At 38.9% G+C, this 25,204-nt stretch overlaps 1 protein-coding gene across 1 annotated transcript in view; it reads right to left on the bottom strand.

Annotated features, from left to right (window-relative positions):
- Nucleotides 1-25,204, bottom strand: part of LOC111161913 (ATPase phospholipid transporting 10A (putative)) — a 178,842-nt gene that overhangs the window by 57,165 nt on the left and 96,473 nt on the right. The gene's annotated exons all lie outside the window — the stretch shown is intronic.

Raw genomic sequence — 25,204 nt, 5'->3', positions numbered from 1 at the left:
TTCTTACTGTTTCTCAGTGCATCCTATATATTAAAAAGAGAACTCACTGGATCATAGTAGCTCAATTCAATAGCTAAAATTAAAATGCCATTTTAAAAAGCTCTTCTTGAGGTTTAATTAGCCATCAGCCTTGCTCCCCTTGGACTGAAATGACCTCTGGCTCTATTTCTAGAGTGAAGCTATGTGTCAGGCTGCCTTGAGTTCATTTAAAGCCATCTGAAGTATCTTGAAGCCAGCTGGTTGCCTTTTCCAAGGCAGACATTTGCAGATGCAGCATCCAGGATAGCCATGAAGGGACTGAGTTCCACAGCACACCAGGATTATTCTTGGCAGACAAGAAGGGTGCACTTAAAATACTCTGTCTGTTTGTTATTCTTTCTCTCTAAGAAAAATGTAATGTGAATGGCTCAGAAATGGTAGGACATTCCGTCTCTGGACTCCAGTGCTGCATTCGGAACGTTCTATCAATAACCATGTGCCTTGAGGAATGTGCACGTCCAAGGCTCAGGTTGCCTGGTTTCATCTGCTTCATCTGGAGTTGGGGAGAATTCTGAGGATTTTTAGAATTGGAGGGATCTTCAGAGACTGTTATAATTCAACTGTGTAACCACTACCATCCTCACCCCATATCCCAGAATTTATATGTTGAAGTCCTAAACCCCAGAACCTCATGATGTGCCCACACAGGACCTTTAAAGAGATAATTAAGTTAAAATAAGTCATTAAGGTGAGGCCTAATACAATGAGACTGGTATCCTTCTAAGAGGAAATTTGGATGCAGACACATACTGAAGGACAATCATAAAAAGAAAAAGGGAAGAGATGGCTTCCCAAAGAAGGGTTCTCAGAAGAAACCAATCCTGTGGACAAACTGGTCTGGACTTCCAGCTTCCAGAACTGTGAGAAAGTGAATTTCTGTTGTTTAAGTAGCTAGACTGTGGTATTTGTTATGGCAGCCCTAGCAAACCAATACAGAGACCATCTCTTAGTTTCTCATTTAAAAAAGTTTCACATGCAGAGCACATTTTTTGGGTAGGAAAATTCTACTTATATTGATTGTTTCTAAGTAAACTGATGATATAATAGTACCCCATTTAAGAAATATATTTATTTATTTCTCACTCATCTACCTACCCATCTGTTTCATTCCAAACTGGCTTCAAGGTCATGCTCTAGTCACTATCATCTGCCAAACTTTTGTCAACACTGCCCCCTGGAGCATGGACAGAGTTAGAGGATTAGAGGATCCCAACCCACCCTTCCATTCTGAGCTTGTTAAATCCATTAAAAAACAAACAAACAAAAAACACTTCCTCTTGGGGAAGATGAAAAAATTCTGGAGGTAGATGGTAATAATGGTTACACAACAATGTGAATAAAATTAATGTCACAGAACTGCGCACTTAAAAATGGTCAAAATGGTAAATTGTGTGTTATATGTATATTTTTACCACAACAAAAAGAAAGTTTAAAAAAAAGCATATGTACATACATTGAGAATCGATTGTGAAGAAAGGAATTACTCCTCAAGTATAACATAGCCCAGAAAACCAGGGATTTCAATATAAATACGGCAATATAAATACACCATGCATGCATAAGTAATTTTGGGGGCACAACTCGACTGCATCACCAGCATCACTGTCACCAATTACAATTTTTTGATAGCTTGTTAAATGTCAGACCCCGTGCTACAAGCTACTACCACCTTTTATGGCAGGGTTCATTTTCATGCTACCTTTAATTTAGGGTGATTAGGGACCACGCCTAAGGTCATACCCAAGGTCAAGAGGCCTCTGAGTAACTGATGGCAGTTCCTTGGCCTTTCAGACATCCAGCTCAGCTGCTGACTCTTAGGCTATCCTGCTTTAACAGGCAAAGATGACATTACGTTTAATAAGCCAGAAAGTGTATAATCCTAAAGAAAATTTCAAAGATATTTAAACAAGTCTTTAAGTTTTAATGTTTTAAAAAAGATGCTTCCTATTAAATATATCCTGGTCTGATTGTTGATATCCACCTCCTTCCCATCTTCAGCAATGCCTGTGCATGTGGAGTTAGCAGAGTTCACCCAAAAATGGAGTTAAAAAAAAACAAAAAACAGGAGATTTGCGATTTAGTCCTAGTTCTTCGGTTTAATAAATGTGAGACTGTTAGCAAGTCAAGAGAGACCTTTTAGACTTGGATTTCTGAGGTCTCCAGAGCTCTATAAATCCACCAATCCACAGAATGCAGAGGTGATTTTAATTCACACCCATGCTGTGACAATGTCAGTACTGGGAGTTGCTGCAGAAGCATCATTGCCTATGAGAGCATTCTCGTACATGCAGGCCCTCTGACTGAAGCTACTGGCCCTCTGCAGCACCACCCAGCATGCCAAGCACCTTGGGCCAAGCGTAGCTGATGACATCACTCAGTGCAGAGCAGGCATGTCCAAATGAGTACCTCACTGGCAATATTTTCTGCTGCTATACTCTGAGTATTTCTCCAGCTTCTTTGGACAAAGTGATTCAATCTTACTGCATGAAAAGGAAGAGGCAGGGCTGGGACACAGGAGAGAGCTCTGCCCTTGAACTTGAATTTTTGTTAGAAACTGCAGCAGCCAAGGGCCTAATGAGCCAAGTCACTCCAGCAGATGGTCCCTCCTTCAGAGGCCCAATGCTGATCACTCCTCATGCTCAGTACCTCTTCCAGGTGCTGATGCAGATACTTCCAGGTGTCTATGCAGGCGCATGTCCCCTGGTCAATCACATGGGGGAGGCATGATGTCTAATTGAGCAGTACCCAGACTGTTCACTGAATGAAGGCTTGATTTACAGGGAAGAGTCTGTTACCAGTCTTATATTTCACATTTTGGGTTAAATGAATTACTAATAACTGTTTAGGAAAAGTGAAAGTGCACTTCCTTCAACCTAAAACAAAACAGTGATACCTAAAAGGACATTTTCAGTCCATCAAAGAAGACACCACTATTTTTTATCATGAGAAGAATGAAGTGAACCAGTTTACACTGCTTTGAAAATGGAATAAGCACATGCTTCCAGAGACCCCACCAGCTCTCCATGTAGAGATTTCAGAGTGAGGCTGTCTGTCCTGGTCTCTGGATGACATGGTCCAGAGAAGCCTGGTGAGAGAATGTACCATGCCCAGCAACCAGCAACAAGACACAGAAAACACACATGCTCCTTGTCCTCTGCACCTGGGACCCTGTCCTGAAACTGTCCTTTGTGTCACTCATCATGATGCAACTGCTCACAAGGGACTGAGGGTTACCCCTCCACTTCCAGCCTCAACATCACCACCCCACATAGGGATGCCTGCAGGCACCTGCGTGGCTCAGTTGGTTGAGTGTCCAACTCTTAATTTCAGCTCAGGTCAGGATCTCAGAGTTGTGAGATGGGGCCCCAATTTGGGCTCCATGCTCAGGGGGGAGTCTGCTTCCTTTTCCCTCTGCCCCTCCCCACAGCTAGCATACACTCACACACTCTCTCTATATATATAAAATAAATGAATCCTTAAAAAATTTTTTTACAAAAGCTGATTACCCTGTATTAGCTGCTACCATAGAGGATGAGATTCACATCCCAGTGTAGCAGCCAGGCTCTGCCAGGATTGGATGCCACCCCTCCCACTTCCTATTCCTGCCACTTGCGATATTAGGCTCAGACCTTTTTGCATGGATTCCTTTGCCCTCCCACACTACTCCACCTGGCTAACTGCCTCTTGTATTTCAAGAAGTGATAGCTCCTTGCCTTAGGCAGGACAGACAGGTGCCACTGCTGTGAGCTTACTGGCTTCATTCATGCTTCACAGACTTTAGGTTCCCTGAGAACAGGAGCTCTATGCCCCTGAGACCAGCACAGAGCCTTATGCACGCATGGACCAGGGTGACAGGTGCTTATTTTGCAAGGATCTCATATATCACAAGCTTCCAAACAGACCTAGAGTTCCGTGCTGGGCTCCTGAGGCCTAGAACCTCTGCCTGCCAGGTGTTCCCTCACCTGATGTTGAGACAAATAGGACTGTCAAGGGAGCTGGTAGGGCTTCTTTGTGTTTCAGAAACTCAGTCCCTCTTTGGTACAAGTGCATTTAACTTAGTAGCAATGTAAAAGAATTTCTTCACAGCTTCTAATCTAGCTGCTTATTTATTAACAAAGGGTGCTCAATATCTGAATTAACTTAGCCAAAGCATTTTAACCTAAATTAATGGAAAAATTATGGTAACCCTTTTGTTCTGTATTTTTAATCCAATTTATGTTTACCACATGACTTTTTAGTACCTTGGGAATTAAAGGAGGGCAGAAAGCCCAATACTGCATGAACAAATGAATGAATAAATTTACTTATTTACTGCAAAGATTGCATTGCCAAATCAATATTTTCAAATAGTTAACCTGAAATGGGAAAGAAATAGTCTGTCTTGTCCACCAATGTGTCCCCTGGCACATAGTCAGTACTCAATCCATCAAAAAAACCTGAATGAAACTGTAGGCATTCTGGCACTGGTAGCAGGAAATGTCAAACATAAAAGAACGTTAATTCAAAGTAATCTTTTACTAATCACTTTCATAGATTCAGTGTTACACTAGGAGTTTACGCCCTGATACAAATGATCACGAAACACATTTAAATAACCATTTACTCTATAGTTGCAATAGATGCGACTAAATTATCCAATGTGTCCTAAGTATGTTAGTGGTTACGTAGGTTGGTTCTGCAGCCCATCAAGAAGCAGTGGGAGTCATGTAGTACAGCTCATGACGGTTTCTGTGAGTGTCACACTCCCTCCTGATGCCATTGTCATCTCCAGGGAAACAAAGGTGGCCAGCACCATGGGAAGGGCATAAGGGCCTCAGCAAGCCTTCAAAGAGGCTTCTAGAACCTCAAAGCCTTTGACAGCTCATAGAAACATTGATCAAGGGGTATCAATTTGCTGCTTTCTTTTTCTAATTGCAAATTTTCCTGTCCTGAGTACAAGAATCACGTGGACCTCTCTTTGAAATTGGAAAGCCAGCCTTGCCCTCATTGAAACAGGAGGGGCAACCCCTCCCTTCTTTTCCCTGCCTTTTTATCCTTTCTTCTCTAGCCTCCTTGCTGTCTTATACTCAAAAAGCCTCAAAGCGGTAGTTTAGAGGTTGGCAAAATTCAAAGGCCCAGAGTGCCAGGTTTGAGCTTAAATTCTCAAAATCAAAAGCCTTTCTTTCCCTCATATCTATGACTGCTTCGTGCTGCCTTCATGGGCTGTGACTGACAGCAGAGCTCCTCCACTTTTTCTTTTATAAATATGTTAAGAGTATCTAAGGACAGGCTATGCAACCGGACAGCAAGCAACAGGAGTTGCTTTATAGAAAACCAACTTCAAAACCTAAAGGAGAACTGTATATTAAAATTGCCTTCTTAAAAGAATCTGTACTTAATCCAACAAGGTGCCACCATATGAAACACGTCTACAGCAATGCTGCTGAGCTGATGTGCACTGCCAGGTTACGAGTCAGCCTGTCTGTCTCACAGCCACGAACCTCTTCGCCCCTCTTCCATCATTATCGGTGGGCATGATGGAGTGAGCAAAGACAGGGCTGTAGGTATAGACCCATAGTTCTGGGGATCACTAGACAGATATCCCAACTGGAGATAAGGTGCTCTCCTCTCACCAGCCAGCACAGAAAGAACTAGAGACATCTATAATGAAGTGACCTCTGAGGGCAGGTCCCAGTGGTAACCATGTAGGAAAAAAGTCATACTGCTCATGTTAGAATAAAATCCGGATGGGGGACTTAAAAAGAAGAGGTCAGTGAAGAAAGTCTTGCATCACCCCAGGAAGTGACCCTGAAACCAAAATGGCACAAGACTGTGAATGCTAATGCACAGTCAGGTGAGCTCAGTCCTCAGATTCAAAAGGAAGACCATCCAGCATTAAGGACTGACAACTGAGACCAAACATCATATTTAGGGCAAAAAGAAACACAGGGGAAATATTAGAAACACTTGAACAAAGATACCAGAGATTTAACCAGAAGATAAAGAATAGTCAAACCACCCTCTAATAAGGACAAAAAGTCCAGAGAGTTGAGACTGGTCTTGGGGGCCTCTTTCCTCTCACAAGAATCTACAGTTTCTGAAGGAGGTAGTTGGGAAACTGAGCAAAATTAGACGAACCAATGTTGGAGTTTAGAACCTGAATTAGTTTCCTATTGTTGCCATAACAGACCATAAACTTGGTGGCTTAAAATGACATAAATGTGTTTTATTATAGTTCTGGAGGTCAAAGGTTGGAAATAGGTCTCACTGGGCCTAAAACAAAGTGTAGCAGGTCTGCATTCCTCCTGAAGTTTCCAGAACAGAATCCATTGCCTTGCTTTTTCCAGCTTCTGGAGACTCCCCTTATTCCTGCCTTATGGCTTCCATCTGTTTCTAAAGTTAACATCAGGGAAACCAAGTCTTTCTCCCACTGCATCACTGTGTACTCTTTCTCCTGCTTCCTCTTTCAGTTATAAAGCCTCAATAATTCAGGATAATTAAGAATAATCTATCTCAAGGACAGCTAATTAACTACTTTAATTATATTTCCCTTTGTCATGTAACATTACCTATTCTCAGATTTAGGGAATTAAGACACAGCAATCTTTGAGGGGTTATTATTCTGCCTCCCACTGAACTCACCAACAGAAGGGCCTGATAAACAGCTATGTCTTTTTAGGGGACCATGAACAACTGAACCACAAAGAAAGAGTGAACTGGAAGAGTGAGCCTTTGTGGAAAGTGCCACCCAGCTTAAACCCAGACTATCTCAACTCCTAAAATATGGAATTTGATTGATAGAACCTCCAGATACTGAACAAGACAAACTAAAGTCCTTTTTTAAATTTATTCTTTAAAAGATTTTATTTATTTATTTGACAGAGAGAGAGACAGCAAGAGAGGGAACAAAGCAGGGGGAGTGGGAGAGGAAGAAGCAGGCTTCCCACCTAGCAGGGAGCCTGATGCAGGGCTCGATCCCAGGACCCTAGGATCTGGCATCATGACTTGAGTGGAAGGCAGACCCTCAACAACTGACCCACCCAGAAGCCCCAGTAAAGTCCTTTCTTAATGGAAAAAAAAAAAAAAAAAAGTGGATCACCTGAGTGGCTCAGTCAGCCTATTAATCATCTGCTTCCTGCTCAGGTCATGATCCCAGGTTCCTGGGATGGAGTCCCACATCGGGCCCCTTGCTTATTGGGGAGCCTGCTTCCCCTTCTGCCTGCTGCTCCCCACCTCTGCCTGCCGCTCCTCCACCCTGACTGCGCTGCCCCTGCTTGTTTGTGCTCTCTTTTTCTCTCTCAGAAATAAATAAATAAGATCTTTAAAAAAAATGAAAAAAGAGTCATAATTCTAGCCTTCAAATTTTTATAAAAAAATGAAGTTCTGGAGTGCCTGGGTGGCAAGCCTACAACTCTTGGTTTTGGCTCAAGTCATGACCTCATGGGTCATGAGATCAAGCCCCACATGAGCTCTATGCTCAGTGGGGAGTCTGCTTGAAGATTATTCTCTCCATCAGCCCCCTCCACTGACTTGTGCTCTCCCATGCTCTCTCTCAAATAAATAAAGAAATTTAAAAAAAAAATTTCCAAGTATAATTTCATACACATACTCAAAGATAAGCAGGCACAAGAGGAGATTAGACATCATCCAAAAAGAACCAACAGAAACAAGAGTAGGAATAGGCTCACAGGGACTTTAAGTTACCAAGCTTGCCTTGATCAGGAAGTTAAAGACATTTTGGAAGAGCTAGAAACCTTAAAATGCAACCTAAGAAATTTGAAAACAACAAAAACAAAAGAACACACACAAACAAAAAAAAATCAGACCTGAAAAAAAAAATACACTGAAAGCTCAATGAATGGTTTAACAGCAGATTTGGTAACCTGAAGAAAAAAAATAGTAACCTAAAAGAAAGGTCAGAAAAAGTTTTTAGAATAAAACACAGGGACCAAAAGGCAGGAAACACAGCAGAGGGATAAGAGACAGAGAAGATAGAAATGAAGGGTTGGCATATATATTTCTGGAACCCAAGATGAAGAAGAGAAAGAATTACGCAGGAGCAATATTTGAAGAAGTCATAGCTGAGAATTTAGTAAATCTGACTAAAAAGCACCTACCCACAGATCCAAAAACCTAAAATAGGATAAATAGAGGGAAGTTATACCTGAGCACATGGCATGAAAATGCTCAAAACCAAAGAAAATAAAGTCTTAAAAGGAAATTGAGAGCACTTGATACTGGCAGAACAGAACTAAATACTAAAAACAAAGACTTAAAAAAAAATAAAAACAAAAGACTTCTCCAAAGAGAAAGGAAAATGGCCCTGATTAAAGGGTAAGAAGCAGAAAAGAATAAAGAGCAACAAAATGGCCAATATGAGGGTAAAAATGAATGTGTGCTAACTGTATTAAATAATGATGATGTCTTAAGGGGTTCATAAACAGCTTTAATTATAACACATGACTACAAAAGCATATTAGGTTAGGAGGGAATGAAAAGAAGCTTAAAAAAGAAGTTCTTGGAAATTTTTCAGGAAAATAATTAAAAATCAATACATATTAGATACTGGTAAGTCAAAGATGCATGTTATAATCTCTAATGTAACAACTACAGTGAGAGTAAAGGAGTGTGTAACTGGTGTAACTGCCAAACCAAGTGATAAAAGAATAATAAATCTCTTGTTCTAAAGAAGGCAAAAAATATAAAAGAAAAAAAGGCAAAAAAAAAAAAAAATAGAAAGCAGAAAGAAAAAAAGGCAGATGTGGAGAGAAAAAGGAAAACAAACCAGGCAGAACAAACAAAAACGAAAGAAGAAAACCTTCATACTCAAATATACCAATATTAACATTAAAGGTAAATCAAGTAAAATCATTTATCAAAAATAAAAAAATTGTCAGAATTTAAAAAAACCCTCAACAATATGATGTTTATAAGAAATACATCTAAAAATATACAGATACCAGAGAACAATGTGAAAAGACAAAAAGGGCTTATCTGACAAAGATTAACAAAAAGAAAGCTAGTATACCTGTATTAATATTAGCCAAAGTACTTTTAAATCAAAAAGCATATCTGTATATAAAAGGGTCAATATGAAATGACAACAGGTTTGATTCACTAGGAAAATAAATCAACATCATAAAGGCAATCTATAAAAGAGCCACAGCTACTATCATCCTCAATGGGGAAAAACAGAGAGCCTTTCCCTTGTGGTCAGCAACACAACAGGAATGTCCACTCTCACCACTGTCATTCAACGCAGTACTGGAAGACCTAGCCATAGCAATCAGAAAATAAAAAGAAATAAAAGGCACCCAAATTGGCAAAGAAGAAGTCAATCTTTCACTATTTGCAGACGACAAGACACTCTATGTAGAAAACCTGAAAGATTCCACCAAAAAATTACCAGAACTAATTCATGAATTTAGCAAAGTCACAGGATATGAAATCAATGTACAGAAATCTGTTGCATTTCTATACTCCAATAATGAAACAGCAGAAAAAGAAATCAAGGAATTGATCCCATTTGCAATTATATCAAAAACAGTAAGATACCTAGGAATAAACCTCAATAAAGAGGTAAAAGATCTCTACTCTGAAAACTATAGAACACTCATGAAAGAAATTGAAGTGGACACAAAGAGATGGAAAAGCATTTCAAGTTCATAGGTTGGAAGCATAAACATTATTTAAATGTCTATATTACCCAAATCAATCTACACATTTAATGCAATCCCTATCAAAACACCACCAACATGTTTCAAAGAGCTGGAAAAAATAATCCTAATATTTGTATGGAATCACAAAAAAAACATGAATAGCCAAAGTGATCCTGAAAAAGAAAAACAAAGCTGGAGGCATCACAATTCTGGCTTCAAGCTCTATTACAAAGCTGTAATCATTAAGACAGTATGGTACTGGCACAAAAATAGACACATAGATCAATGGAATAGAATAGAAAACCCAGAATTAGATCCACATCTCAGTCAACTAATCTTTGACAAAACAGGAAAGACTATCCAATGGAAAAAAGACAGTCTCTTTAACAAATCGTGTTGGGGAAATTGGACAGCCACATCCAGAAGAATGAAACTGGACCACTTTCTTACATCATAGGTAAAAATAAACTCAAAATGCATGAAAGACCTAAATCTGAGACAGGAAACCATCAAAACCCTACAGGAGAACAAAGGCAGCAACCTCTTTGACCTCAGCCATAGCAACTTACTAGATACATTGCCAAAGGCAAAGGAATCTATTGGGACTTCATCAAGATGAAAAGCTTCTGCACAGCAAAGGAAACAAAACTAAAAGGCAGCCTACAGAATGGGAGAAGATATTTGCAAACAACATATCAGTTAAAGGGTTAGTATCCAAAATATAAAGAACTTGGGAAACTTAACACCCCCAAAAACCAAATAACCCAGTTAAGAAATGGGCAGAAGACATGAATAGATACTTTTCCCAAGAAGACACCCAGATGGCTAACAGACACAGGAAAGGTGTTCAACAACGTTTCTCAACAGGGTAATACAAATGCGATGAGATACCACCTCACACCTGCCAGAATAGCTAAAATTAACACAAGAAACAACAGTGTTGGTGAGGATGTGGAGGAAAAGGAACTCTTTTACACTGTTGATGGGAATGTAAACTAGTATAGCCACTCTGGAAAAAAGTATGGAGGTTCTTCAAAATATTAAAAATAGAACTACCCTATGACCCAGCCATTGCACTACTAGGTATCCCCCCACAGGATACAAACATACAGATTTGAAGGGGTACGTGCACCTTTATCTTTATGGCAACTTTATCAAAAATAGCCAAACCACAGAGAGAGTCCAAATTTCCATCAACTGACGAATGGATAAATAAGAACACATACAACACACACACACACACACACACACACACACACACGACAATATTACTCAGCCATCAGAAAGAGTGAAACCTTGCTATTTGCAACAACATGGATAGATCTAGAGAGTTTTATGCTAAGTGAAATAAGTCAGTCAGAGAAAGACAAATACCATATGATCTCACTCACATATGGAATTTAAGAAACAAAACAGATGTACATATGGGAAGGGGAGGAAATGGAGCAAGGGAAATAAACCATAACAGACTCTTAACAATAGAGAACAAACTAAGGTTTGATGGAGGGAGGTGGGCAGGGGCGGGATAGATGGGTGAAGGTTATTAAGAAGGGCAATTTTTTGATGAGCACTGGGTGTCGTGCATAACTGATGAATCAATTAATTCTATCCAGAAACCAATATTGCACTATATGTTAACTAAGTAAAATTTAAATTAAAAATAAAGGAAAATAAAAATAATTTTAAGTTTACATATTTCTAATTAAAATAAGTTAAAATTATAGCTTACAAAAATTAATAGAAACATCGGTGACATAAAGAAATCCACAATCTTAGTCAGGGGTCAAATACCCTTTCTTGGTATTTGATAGAACAAACAGTCAAGAAAACCAGGAAGGTACAAAAAATTGGCACATCATTATTAACAAATTTACTCTAATGGACATAAATAAAAACTGCACTCAACAACTATATGATGCATAGTCTTTTCTTTTTTTCTTTTTTTTAATTTAATTTAATTTTATTTTATTTTATTTTCAGCGTAACAGTATTCATTGTTTTTTGCACCACACCCAGTGCTCCATGCCATCAGTGCCCTCTCTAATACCCACCACCTGGTTCCCCCAACCTCCCACCCCCTGCCGCTTCAAACCCCTCAGATTGTTTTTCAGAGTCCATAGTCTCTCATGGTTCACCTCCCCTTCCAATTTCCCCCAACTCCCTGGTTTCACTTATTTGTGGAGCATAACAAATAGCATGGAGGACAAGGGGAGTTAGAGAGGAGAAGGGATGCACAGTCTTTTCAAGGGCAGTCACAACATTTAAAAATATTGATCGTATTCTGTGCCATAAAGCAAGTAACAAATTTCAAAAACATATTTAGTATAGAATTTAATTAAAGCAAAATCAAAAATAAGAAGAAAATTCTTCAAAAAATTTGCTCTGAAATTATGGAATACAATTCTAAATGGTCAAAGAAAAAAGTGACAAGAGAAATTGGGACATATATTTATGAAAATTATATTAAATATAATATGTATCAAAATTTTTGGGATATTGCTTGCTTTTAAGAAAATTAAGATCTATTTGCATATATTAAAATATTAAAAGATAAATTTAACAAGGTAGGCATCCATTTTAAAAATTAGACAACAGTAAATGAAATCTAAGAAAGGTTAAAGGAATAGCAAAACAAAACAAAAACAAAAACAAAAAAATCTGAATGTAATAACTAATCAACCCTAGAAAGGCAGAGCTTTAAAAAAATGAGTACAAATGATGTGTGACTGGAATAAAAAAGAGGACATCACTACAGATCCTACCTATACTAAAAAGTTAAAAGTATTATATGAATAATTACATGGCAATAAGTTTGAAAATTTAAAGGAAAAGGACAGATTACTAGAAAAATGCAAATTACTACAATTTATAGTAGAAAAAATACATTATAGTTATTTAGCCATAAATAAATTGAGAGATCATTTAAATCTTTCCACAAAAAAAAAAATTTGAATTCAGATGGTTTTACCTATGAATTTTACTAAATATGTCAGGAAGAAATAACACTCATAAAACTCTTCTAGTGATAAGAATGCTTCCCAACCTATTTTATGAAGCCACTATGAGCTTGATACCAAAATCCAAAACACATTATAAAAACAGAAAATTATAAGCCTATCTTATTTATGAAAGTATTCTTAATAAAACACTGGCAAACTAAGCCTAAATACATATTAAAAGATAGTACAGGGGCGCGTGGGTGGTTCAGTGGGCTAAAGCCTCTGCCTTTGGCTCAGGTCATGCATGATCCCAGGGTCCTGGGATCGAGCCCCGCATCAGGCTCTCTGCTCAGCAGGGAGCCTGCTTGCTTCTCTTCCTCTCTCTGCCTGCCTCTCAGCCTACTTGTGATCTGTCAAATAAATAAATAAAATCTTAAAAAAAAAAGATAGTACATTAGGAAAGTGGATAGAGTTCAAGAATTCGAAGTTGGTAATAGCATTTAAAAAATCAGTGTAATCAGTCACATTAGCCCAAAGGGAAAAAAGCAAATAATCTGACCACCTCAACTGAAGCAGAAAACCCATCTGATACAATTCACCATCAGTTCATAATAATGCTTCCTAGAGGAGAAGAAAAAAGAAAAAAAAAAAAGGGATCATCTTTAATCCCTTAATCTATAAAATGTTTTCAGCTAGAGCCTAAAGAAATATTTCATATAACGGTAAAATGCTCAAATTTTACCCTTTAAGACTGGTATCAGGGGGTGCTTAGGTGGCTTAGTTAAGAATCCAACTCGATTTGGGCTCAGATCATGATCTCAGGGTCATGAGACTGAGCCCCACGTCAGGCTCTGTGCTGGGTGTGGAGGCTGTTTAAGATTCTCTCTCTCCCTCTGTCCCTCCCTCCACTAAAAAAAAAAAAAAAAAAAGACTGGTATCAGGGACAGAATATCTGATATCACCATTTCTATTAACATTGAATTGGAGGTCCTTGCCATTACAACTGGGTAAGAAAAAGAACCAAAAGTATGAATAACTAAAAATGTAGGAATAATGCCATCATCATTTGGAAACAAAATGATTATATGTATAGAAAATCTAAAATAATCTTCAGAAAACTCGTTAGAATTAATATGTGGGTTTAGATTTCTGGATATAAGATCATCCATCGTATTTCTACAGACTGCATATGCAAACATACATACATATATACATACGTGTGTGTGTTGTGTATTGCATTTACTACTTTGAAAATGAACATACATATTGCATTTATACACACATTATAACAAGCTTACAAAATCATTTTGTAGGAATAAATCTAACAAGAACGTGCAAGTTCTTCATGTTGAAATTACAGAGCATTATTGAGAAAGATTAAAGGAGATATAAGGGGATATATATATATAGATAGATATGTACATATATATAGATATGTATATATCTATATATATATGAATTAGAGGACTCAAAACTATAACTATCAACTACTTTGTCTCCAAACTTATCTATATATTCAATGTAATCACAGTAAAATACCCAACATCTTTGGGAACTAGAGTTGGGAACAAGTTTAGTTTAAAAAAAAAAAAATGGAAAGGTAAATGGCCATGAAGAGCAGATACTCTTAGAAGAACAAAGTGAGAGGAGGATCTCTACCAGGTATTAGGCCTTAATCAGAAAGCCACAGTAGTTAAAACTGTAGTACTGGTGTAAGGTTAGAGAAATAGAACAGAACAGGAGTTCTCCAAACAGAGCCGTGAATATATATGGTTATCTGATTTATGATAAGGTGGCATTACTCTAGGAAAAGGATATCTTTTCAGTAAATGATTTTGGGATAATTGAGCATCCATATGGGAAAAGGAAGTGAAACTTGATCCAACCTCTCGTCTGCAAAAATCAGATCTAGGTGGATTGTGGTCCTAACTGTGAAAGGTAAAACAAGAAAGCTCTTAGAAAATTACAGAATATCTTCATAATATCAGAATAAGGGAAAATTTATTAAACAGACTTCCAGAGGAATTAGTCATAAAGAAAAAGACCAATAAATTGTTTTATAGAAATACTAATAACTTACCTTAATCAAAAGACACCATAACAAGGGTGGAGAGACAAGCCATAGAATGGACTTTGATAAGAGAGTATATAATTAACTCCTAGAAAATAATTACAAAAAGACAGCTAACCTAGTAGAAAATTAGAGGACTTGAATAGGGATGTTACAAAGGCAGCATCTATGTGAGATAAAAATCAAAAGGTGTTCAATATCCTTGGTAAATAGAAAAATACAAATTAAACTACAAGGAGATACCTCTACATACCCATCAGATGACTGCAATAAAAAGTACTGAGTACTAACGAGGAACTGGTGCAAAGTGAACTCTCACACACTGCTATTGAGTTCAACTGCTTTGGATGACTGGCACCATCTATTGAAATTAAAAACGTGTGGAAGTAGAATGGCCCCTCTCCTTATCAATCCCAGGGGCCATCATGGGGAATTAGTGTTTCTGGTCCCTTCACCTTTAAGTTATGGTGGACTAGAAGTCCTGGTTCCTGGAGGAGGAAAATGGAGCTGGAGTGAAATAATTTTCCACCAGGAATTCTGTGACAGGTAACAGCCACAGGCTCCTCATGCCAGAACACCAACAGCAAAAGAATGTTCCTAAAGATCATGAGTAGAGAGGGCTGCTGCTACATCACTGGGGCAGGGACAAGCATGTTTGAAATTTAGAGAATGTGCTAGGCCATCCCTGGGGCTTCCATAATGGGTGACAACGAATGCTCAATTGTGGCAACCATTGCCAAGAACAGCACAGTGACCAAGAGCTCACTAGGAACAAAGGTCACCCTACGAAGCAGACCTAGACCAGCAGATAAGCTGGCTAAGTTAATGGGAGTAAGAAATAGGTGGCAGAGGAGAGTGATCATGTATATTAATTATGACCCCAGGACCAACAATTGTCTTATTTTAATTGTTAAAAAGAAATTGTAATGGCAGCCGCTCAGAACTACTGACTGCATACCGTCAAATCCTTTCCTTAGTATGCGTTTCAAGACCACAAGATGAATGACAGAGGTTCAAAAAGAAAGATCAATAAGAGGGAAGAAGAGATAGCATCTGAAATAGACTTCTGTTTCCTTACTTTTATTCTCTTTGCATTCCTCATTCCTGTCATACCCTATTTGTAAGTTAATTTCAGAACACAGGGCTTCTAACATTTGGTCCCATGCTTCCCTCAATGGCTCCGGCTTCTTAAGAAATGGGGTATAAATGTCTCTACCTGTCGTTCATTGCTTTGACAAAATGGTCCCCAACTGACCTTTTCTCCAGAATTTGTGCCCACTGCCATCTTCCATCTATATGCTAATCCACCTGGAGAACTCACTCTTTTCTAAACACATCCAAGGCTTTCTTGATACCTTATCCTTATTCAAGCTGTATCCTATGCCAGGGGAGGTTCTTTCAAGCATTCCAAAGCCCATATATCTCCTTAAGAGAAATAGTGAGTATGAAACTCTGCCAATTGTAAAGTGTTACTCAAATGGGAAGTTTTCCTACACTAATGGAAGTATAGAGTCAACCAAAGAGTCATTCTTCAAGACTCTTAAATGTCCTCTTCTGTAGAAATGATTTTCTTCCATCCTTAACTTCTGAGTTCCCTTCCATCAAGTTGCTAAGAGTCTTACTGACTCCTGCTTAGATGAAAGCAGTCCTCGTACTTGTCTTAGCACTCCCTGTGACTTAGCCTTGTGAAGGCAGGGCCATCCTTGCCATGGGCATTCTCCTTGCAGAACTAAGTGTCTTATTCAGGAGAAGAGATTGAGCATGCATAACTGAGTGAATTGAAAGACAAGCACAATATTTATGGGAAAAGCACCCTCAACAAGGAGGGAGATTTTAAAACGTAAAGTTTGTGACTATAGCTACTGGTAAAGACTTAGCAGCAGAGATTGGCTTAATCTACAGTCAGAAATAACAACAACAACAACAAAAAAAGACAAAATATATAGAACAAGCACATTCAAGACACTGAACATTTAGACAGTAATACCTGAGAGGGAAAACAAAGGATGTGAGCTGCTACATTCACCCATTCACCCCAGATTACTGCTTTTGAAAGGCTGTACAGGCCATGAGAGAGGGCATGGGAACCCAGCTGGTTGATGTCTTCCATGGAGGAGCTGGATCCAATAGTAGAGACCAAGAGCTAGAGCTCTCAGGGTAGAGTACCAGGGAAGACAGAAGTGCACAGAGAACCCTGGGAACCTGAGGACAGTCCCCCTTGGGAATCCATCAAAGACGACAGACACACACATGTGAAAGAGCCACTGCAGATGGGAAAGAACAATCTAAGGTTTGGAGGGAGCAGTGTTCTGGACTCACACACATCCCACAACAGTGCCTGTTCCCAGCACGCAGACTAGAAAAAGTCAAAATCCACGGGCACTGATAGAAGACTCAGGAGTGGAGAATAATTAGCTCTAGAGGCCTACTGCTTCAATTATAGCCAACAAACCAAACTATTTTTAGCTAAGTAACTGAAGCTCAAGCTTAAGAATATTTTTAGAAACATGAAAAGAGGCAGCACCCAGTAAAGTGAACTCCAAATATCTGGCAGGAAAATAAGACCTATCGCGAGAAAAATGAAGACATCAGTTGAAACCATCTTATTTCAATAATAAGACAGTTATTTATTTACTAATATATTTACTTATAGTTATTTATTTACTTACTATATTTATTCAATAAATAAGACAAGATAGACTAAAATTCACAAGAGACACAGATGTTAGAATTAGCAGGAAAGGACACTAAATCAGTAATTATAACTAGAATTCCTATGATCAAAATATAAATAGGGACATCGAAGTTAAAAAAAAGGCCCAAACTGAATTTCTAGATATAAAAACTACAATGTTGGAGATGAAAAATAAATAAGATTAGAAACTGTAAAAGAAAAGATAGAGAACTTGAAGTTTTTTAGTTTTTTTGATTTTTTAATTTTTTTATTTTACAGAGAGAGCTCACACATGTGCACACACAAGTTGTGGGGAGGAGCAGAGGGAAAGCCTCTTCAAGTGGACTCCCCACAGAGGGTAGAACCAGGGAAGGCCTCAATCTCACAACCTATGAGATCATGACCTGAGCTAAAACCAAGAGGCAGACATTTAACTGACCATGTAGGTGTCCCAAAAAGATAGTGAACTTGAAATATAGCAACAGAAATGATTCAAAGTGAAATCAAAAAGAACAAAGAACAGGGCTCCTGGGTGGCTCAGTGGGTTAAGCCTCTGCCTTCCTCTCAGGTCATGATCCCAGGGTCCTGAGATGGAGCTCCACATCAGACTCTCTGCTCAGCAGGGAGCCTGCTTCCCGACCTCTCTCTCTGTCTGTTGCTCTGCCTACTTGTGGTCTCTCTCTCTCTGTCAAATAAATAAATAAAATATTTTTAAAAAATTCCTTTTAAAAAAAAAGAGAATTAAGAACCAAAGAGAAAAGAACATCAATGATTTATGGGACAACTTCAAAAGGCATCTTAATACTTAAGTATCTGGAGTCCTCAGAGGAATGAGAAGATATTAAAAAAAAAAAAAAAAAAAAAAAAAACTTTGATAGTAATGGCTGAAAAGTTCCAAACTTGATGAAAACCATAAACCTGCAGACTCAAGAATTTCAAGGCCCAAAATGACAAAGAAAATTATAATGTTACACCTTAATCAATTTATCCAAAACCCACAATTTTAAAAATAATCTTAAGAGCACCTAAGTGGCTCAGTCAGTTAAGCCTCTGACTTTTGATTTCAGCTCAGGTCATGATCTTGGGGTCCCAGGATTGAGCCCTGTGTCAGGCTCTGTGCTCAGCATGGAGTTGCTTCAGATTGTCTCCCTCTGCCCCTTTTCCCTCACTCTTTCTTTCTCCTTAAGAGAAATAAACCTCTTCTAAAAAAAGGGCAGTTGTGTTATATACAAAGATACAAAAATAAGAATAATGGCAGACTTCTCATTGGAAATAATATAAGCAAAAAGACAGGTGAGCAACATCTTCGAAGCACTGAAAGACAAGATACTGTCAACCTAGAATCTATAACCAATATAGATACAGTTCAAAAAGAAAAACAAAGGTGTTTTTGTAGAGACAAAAGCTGAAAAAAAATCATCACTGACAGAACCAGACTACCAGGAAATGTTAAAGTCCTTTGGGCAGAAGGAAAATGATATCATTTGGAAATCTAGACAAAATACTGAGGTGCACAGAAAATGTTAACTACATGGGTGAGAATATAAGTTTTTCTTTTAATTTTATGAATCTCTTTAATATATGTATAAATACAAAAAATAACAAGGTATTGTGTATTTAACACACATGTAAAATAGTACAAAGGCTGCAAGGCTGCCAGAAAAGAAATAGAAGTATACCACTGCAAAGTCCTTTTATTATTTGTGAAGTGGAATAATATCACTTGAAATAGACTAAAGATGTATCCTATAAACTCTGAAGTAACTACAGAAACAGTAAAACAAAGAGTTATAGGTAATTAGACAAAGAGGAAAAAAGAAATAGAAAAAGAGAACAAAGATGAGAAAGCAAATATCAATATTATAGAATGAAACTTAACTATGTCAGTAATCACATTAAATGCAAAACCTTTAAACATCCCAATTAAAAGGCAGAGATTATAAAAAAGGATTTTAAAAAAGGCAAAACCCAACTGTATGTTGCTTATAAAAAATGGACTTCAAAAACAAAGTCACACAGGTTAAAAATAAAAGGTGGGCATGTTAAAGCTACTCAAAAGAAATCTAGAGCAGACAGAGTAAATTCCAGCTCAAAGGATATTGCCAGGGATGAGGAAGGTCACTTCATAGTGATAAAAGAGTCAAAATTCCCCAAACAATGAAGCTTCAAAATAAATGAAACAAAATTGTAGATCTGCAAAGAGAAATAGACAAATCCACAATTATACTCAGAGGTTTCAATAACCCTTTTCAAAAATTCATAGAACAAGTAGGCATAAAGTTAGCAAGGACACAGAAGAATTGAACAATATCACCAACCAGAATGACCTACTTGACATTTATAGAACATTCCACTCAACAAAAGCAAAAATCACACTATTCTTAAAAGAGCACATAAAGAGAGACCATATTCTAGGTAATAAAATAAGTATGAATAAATTTAACATAGTTCTCTCTCACCACTATGGAATTAAGTTAGAAATCAATAACAAAGATCTCTGGGAAAATGCCCAAATATTTGGAAACAAAATAACACATTTCTAAATAACCTAGGGTCAAAAAAAAATAAAAACTAAAGAAGGAAATTAGTAAGTGTTTTGCACTGAATGAAAATGAGAACACAGATATGTAGGATTCCATTAACATACGGGGACATTTATAGCACTAAATTCATGCATTAGAAATGAAGAATGGTCCCAAGTCAATGACCTCAGTTTTTTTTTAATTTTTTAAGTTTTTTATTTTTTATAAACATATAATGTATTTTTATCCCCAGGGGTACAGGTCTGTGAATCGCCAGGTTTATACACTTCACAGCACTCTCCTTAGCACATACCCTCCCCAATGTCCATAACGGCACCTCCCTCTCCCAAACCCCCTCCCCCCAGCAACCCTCAGTTTGTTTTGTTTTGTGAGATTAAGTGACCTCATATTTAACCTTAATTAGAAAAGAAGAGTAAACTAAATTCAAAGTGAGCAAAACAACGTGATGAAGATCAAACTGGAAATCAATGACACAGAAAACAGAAAAGTAATAGTCATTGAAATCAAAAGATTTTTCTTTGAGAACATCAGTAAAACTGATAAACCTCTAACCAGACAGATAAAGAAAAAGAAGAGAGAGACAAGGCTCTAATTATTGATATTAGGACTGAGTATGAACAAACATTGCCAATAAATTCAGTGAATTGAATGAAAAAGGAAAAACTCTTTAAAAGACACAACTACCAATGCTTACTGAAGAAAAAAAGAGATAACCTGATCAACCCTATATTTACTAAGAAACTGACATTAGAAATTGCAATTTGATATAATCCTATATATAGAAAGTCTCAAGGAATCCCGAAGAAAGGTACTATAGCTAATAATTTCAGCAAAGTTTCAGGGTACAAGAGTAACACACAAAAATGAGATGTTTTAATCTATTAAAACCAAACATTCTGGAAAGGAAATTAATAAAGCTATTCTGTTTACAATAGTATCTAGAAAGAGAAAATATCTGGTAATAATTTTAGGAGGTAGAAGACTTATATCTGAAAACTATAAAATATGGCTGAAATTAATAAATAAATGAAAAGACAACCTCTGTTCATGAATTGGCATACTTGATATTGTTAAGACATCAGAACCACCAAAGTGATCTACAGCTACAATTGAATCTCGTCAAAATCACAACAGCCTTTTTTTGCAGAAATGGAAGACAATCCTCAAATTCATGAAATAGAAGTTGGAAGACTCATATGTACAAATTTCAAAACTTACCACAAAGGTACAGCAATCAAAACAGTGTAGAACTCACATAAAGATAGACATATAGAACAACAGAATAGAAAGCCCAGAAATAAACTCTCACACATAAAGTCAAATGTTTTTTGAAGACCACTCAATGCGGAAAAAAATAGTCTTTTCAATAGATGTGTTGAGACAACTGGATATTCCCATGCCAAAGAACAAAGTTGGAGCCCTACCTCATATCGGGTATAAAAATTAACTCAAAATGATCTAAATATAAGGACTCAGCCATAACATTTTTATTTATTTATATGAGAGAGAGAGAGAGAGAGACAGAGATAGCAAGAGAGAGCAGGAGCTGGGAGGAGAGGAAGAACCAGGCTCCCTGCTGAGCAGGTGCCTGGGATCATGAACTGAGCCAAAGGCAGACGCTTAACCAACTGAGTCACCCAGGTGACCCAGCCATAAAATTCTTAAAAGAAACATGAGGGTAAATCTTTCTGACCTTGGATTAGGCAAGAGTCTTAGATATGATAACAAAAGCACAAGCAATAAATGAAAAAAAACTGTTAAAATGAACTTCATGAAAATTAAAAATTTTTGCAAATGAAAGGACATCATGATTAAAGTGAAAAGATAACCTAGTGAATGAAAGAAAGTATCTGCAATCATATGTCTAATAAAGGTTTAATATCCAGAATATATAAAGAATTTTTACAAGTCAAAACCAAAAGACAATCACCCTAGTTGCCCTTTAAACCACTGTTTTTTCACTGTGTTTCAGGGCAGCCAAGTCTGTATATGGGCCTCCTTGTAATATCTCTCCCTATTGCAGGTAGTGCCTTGGGAGTGGGGTCCTAGTATCACTGTGTCTCCATGTCTCTGGCTTTGCTCTAGGTTCCCTCTCTCCTTGCTGTGCAGAAGCTATTCAACCACCCTTCAGTTCATCTTCAGGAGGAATCGCTCTATATGCAGGTATAGGTTCTGTGTGTCCTGAGAGGGAGTGGGTTCAGGGTCTTCCTACACCACTGTCTTGGACTGCCCTCCTGCTGAGAAATTTAATTTCTGTAAGAAAAGAATTGCTTTCCCACCTGTGCTTAGTTCCTCCTCCAGCAAAAGTAACCTGCCCAGAGCAAGGGCTTTACTTTTAGAAGTCTAAGTTGTTTGCACATGGAATTCTTGAAATAAATTATTTTCATTGGGACTTGGCATACATTTAATTTTAGATCATTAATTTAACATCTGCTTATTTGTTTGTCTCTTGACTGTTAGCAAGTAGTAAGTCCAACTCATCCTGAATGACAGCAGATGGTCAGGCTTCTGCTTGTGGCAACTCATTTGCACTGGGTCCCCCTCTTTTCTAAACCTTCTGATCACCCTAGGCTCCACATGGCTCCCACTCACAACCCCTCTGACCCCCAGCCCTGAGAACATCTACGGTATACCTGATCCTGTGCAGACCCACGTAGGAACAAAATACAGCACTATCTTTGACTGGGGGCATGCCATGGGCCAGGAGCCATGTCTTAATTTGTGTCCAAACCTTACACCAGCACTACAAGGAAAGTATTTTCTTATACACTTGGCACAAATAAAGAAACTAGAATCCAGACGGCACATAACTGGTTCCAAACAGAGTTAAGCAAGAAGCCTAAGCCCTCTGAGACATCCATCCTCTTCCTGACATTCCTTTGTGCCCCCAGGGTCACTGTTCAGCTTGGTGGGGATGGAGGAAGGGGGATCCTGCTCAGGGAGAGCCACTGTGCTATGTGTGTTGCTCTCATGCATGCCTCTCTTTCTCCTCTGCCATTAGCACTGCTATGTCAACACTTGCCCGCTTTGCACTGCCGAGCCGATCAACAGTAGTGGCCCCTGTTGCTTAAGTGACTCAGAACGATGCTCCAAATCCCTTGCATAACTGGCTAGCAATACACATTCTCCTGACCAAATCCCTAATCCTTATGAGGATTAAAAGTCTGAACAAATAAAAGGATCCCCTTTGTTATCCAAAGATACAAAGTCAGACAGCAATTCTCCTCCTGGCCAAACAGCCCTGCCTCCCTGCTCCCTCTCCACCGAAGGGTGCACTTCCCCTTGGAGGCAGCTGGGGCAGCTGTGGTTCTGTCCTCCCAGGACGTGCTCCTGATAGAGAGTTAATGGTGGTGCAGTTTACCTAATCCCTGCCAGGGTCACTCTAACATGCTCTTTGGGAACTGTCCTGGTTCATCCAGAAGAAAACAGTGGAAAAGTAAGGAATAAAAAGAACACAGAAAGGGATGCTCTGGCTCTTTGTCTCTAAGGCTCCCACTGCACTGTGACAAATATCCATCTCTTCCAGGGAGGAAAAGCAGTTTTGATCACTCCCCTTGTTACACACACATATAATCCACTTGTGACAAGTGGACACAAATGCCCACACAGCCACTCTACCCGTGCTGGCCTCCGACAAGATCAACCACGCAGAAGCCAGTTACCACGGGACTTCTACTGATACTCATTTTTAATCTCATCCTGATATGTTTCTTTCCTATAAAATATTTTATAAGGTAGTGGAAGTATTAGTTTAGTAGTAACTAATAGTTATGGTTCAACCTAATGCACAGAATTTAATTTATAATAAACAAGCATACATCACAGGGAAGATACATGTGCGTGGGCACTTGTTATCAGTTAGGGTGCATGAATGAATTTGGGAACTGGAAACCTCACTGGGAGAACAAAAGGCACGGGCAAAGTCAGGCAAATCCAAAAGGAAATTCCAGGTCTCCCATGTGCCTCCCAGCAAACTGCTACATCTTGCTGGGATTCTGATTGCCACACATAAAGTAGGGATGACAATGATCCTGTTCAATGGGGTGAGGATTAACAAGACCCCAGAAAGGGTGCTAGTGAAGATTAGCCTCTTGTGGAGGGTTCAGCCCAGGCAGGTGCCCAAACTGGTGATGTCCAGTCATTCTCTGGAGCACAGACCCTCTGGCCACCAGGGCCCTCTCTGTTAAATATTATCCAAACCCCTCCTCCTTCTGCTAATGAATATATCTCTCATTTTATAGCCATTTGCTGACAACGGTGCATCAGATCCTGGAGTGTCCTCCCCAAACCGAGGCCATGCTGCAGGGAATTCTGTCCCCCTGCCCTCTCCCACACAGGTTAGTACACATAATTTTCTTGACAGGAGAGTCTGGCCCCACATCTAATTTAAATCTTTGCTGCCCAAGTCTGTCTTCCTCTCTTCTACTCTTGACAAAGCTGGACCACTTCTGCAGCATAACAAGGCAGATGAGAGCAGGCCTCCACTGAAAGCCTGAGTCCAGCATTGCTTGCCATGCTTCTTATATGGGAAGCAGATTTCACATCCCTGTGTCCCAGCTGCCACACGGGGCCTGGCATGCAGCGCCCACAGTGGGCACTGTGGCCGGATGCTGTGACATCACGGGCACAGCTGTTTAGCTCTGCCATCTCACTACCCCTCTGCCATGTCCTTGCCCTTCTCCATAAAAGGCAGTCACAGAGCAGAGACGGGAGACCTTAAGATCCAACAACATCCGTTTCCAGATAGGGAACAATCCTGGGCTATGGGAGGAGTGACGTGGTCAAGGTCCCATGGCCATGTCACGGCCGGTCTCTCATCTCTCTGCCCAGCCTAAAACTGCTCACCACAGCTCCATTCCATTCCCCTTCTGCTCCTTCAGAAGTCCCCAGGATCACATTGTCCCTCTGAAGCCATTCGTCAGGACCAGAGGCAGAATAGTCCATGCTCAAACGACGGTCAGGGCCTAAGCCAAAGTGCTAGATCTGCCTCTCCTACTTTTTACTTCTCAAATTCTCTCCAAGGAAAACCCCACAAGATGCCAAGTAAACATATGTGATGGTTAATTTTATGTGTCACTTTGGCCAAGGAGCTTGCCCAGATTAAACACTGTTTCTGGGGGTGTGTGTGTATGAGGGTGTTTCCAGATGAGATTGGCATTTGAATCCGTGGACTCAGTAAAATACATGGTCCTCCCCAACATGGGTGGGCATCATCCGAGCCATGGGGAACCTGAAGAGAACAGGAGATGGAGGAAAGAGAAATCTGTTTTTTTTTCCTGCCTCACTGACTAAGCGGGATA

This window comes from Enhydra lutris, unplaced genomic scaffold (assembly GCF_002288905.1).
Source record: "Enhydra lutris kenyoni isolate GAN:26980312 unplaced genomic scaffold, ASM228890v2 scaffoldscaffold87, whole genome shotgun sequence".
NCBI lineage: Eukaryota > Metazoa > Chordata > Mammalia > Carnivora > Mustelidae > Enhydra > Enhydra lutris.
Note: the sequence above shows the minus strand (reverse complement) of the source record. Positions and strands in the feature narration are given on the sequence as shown.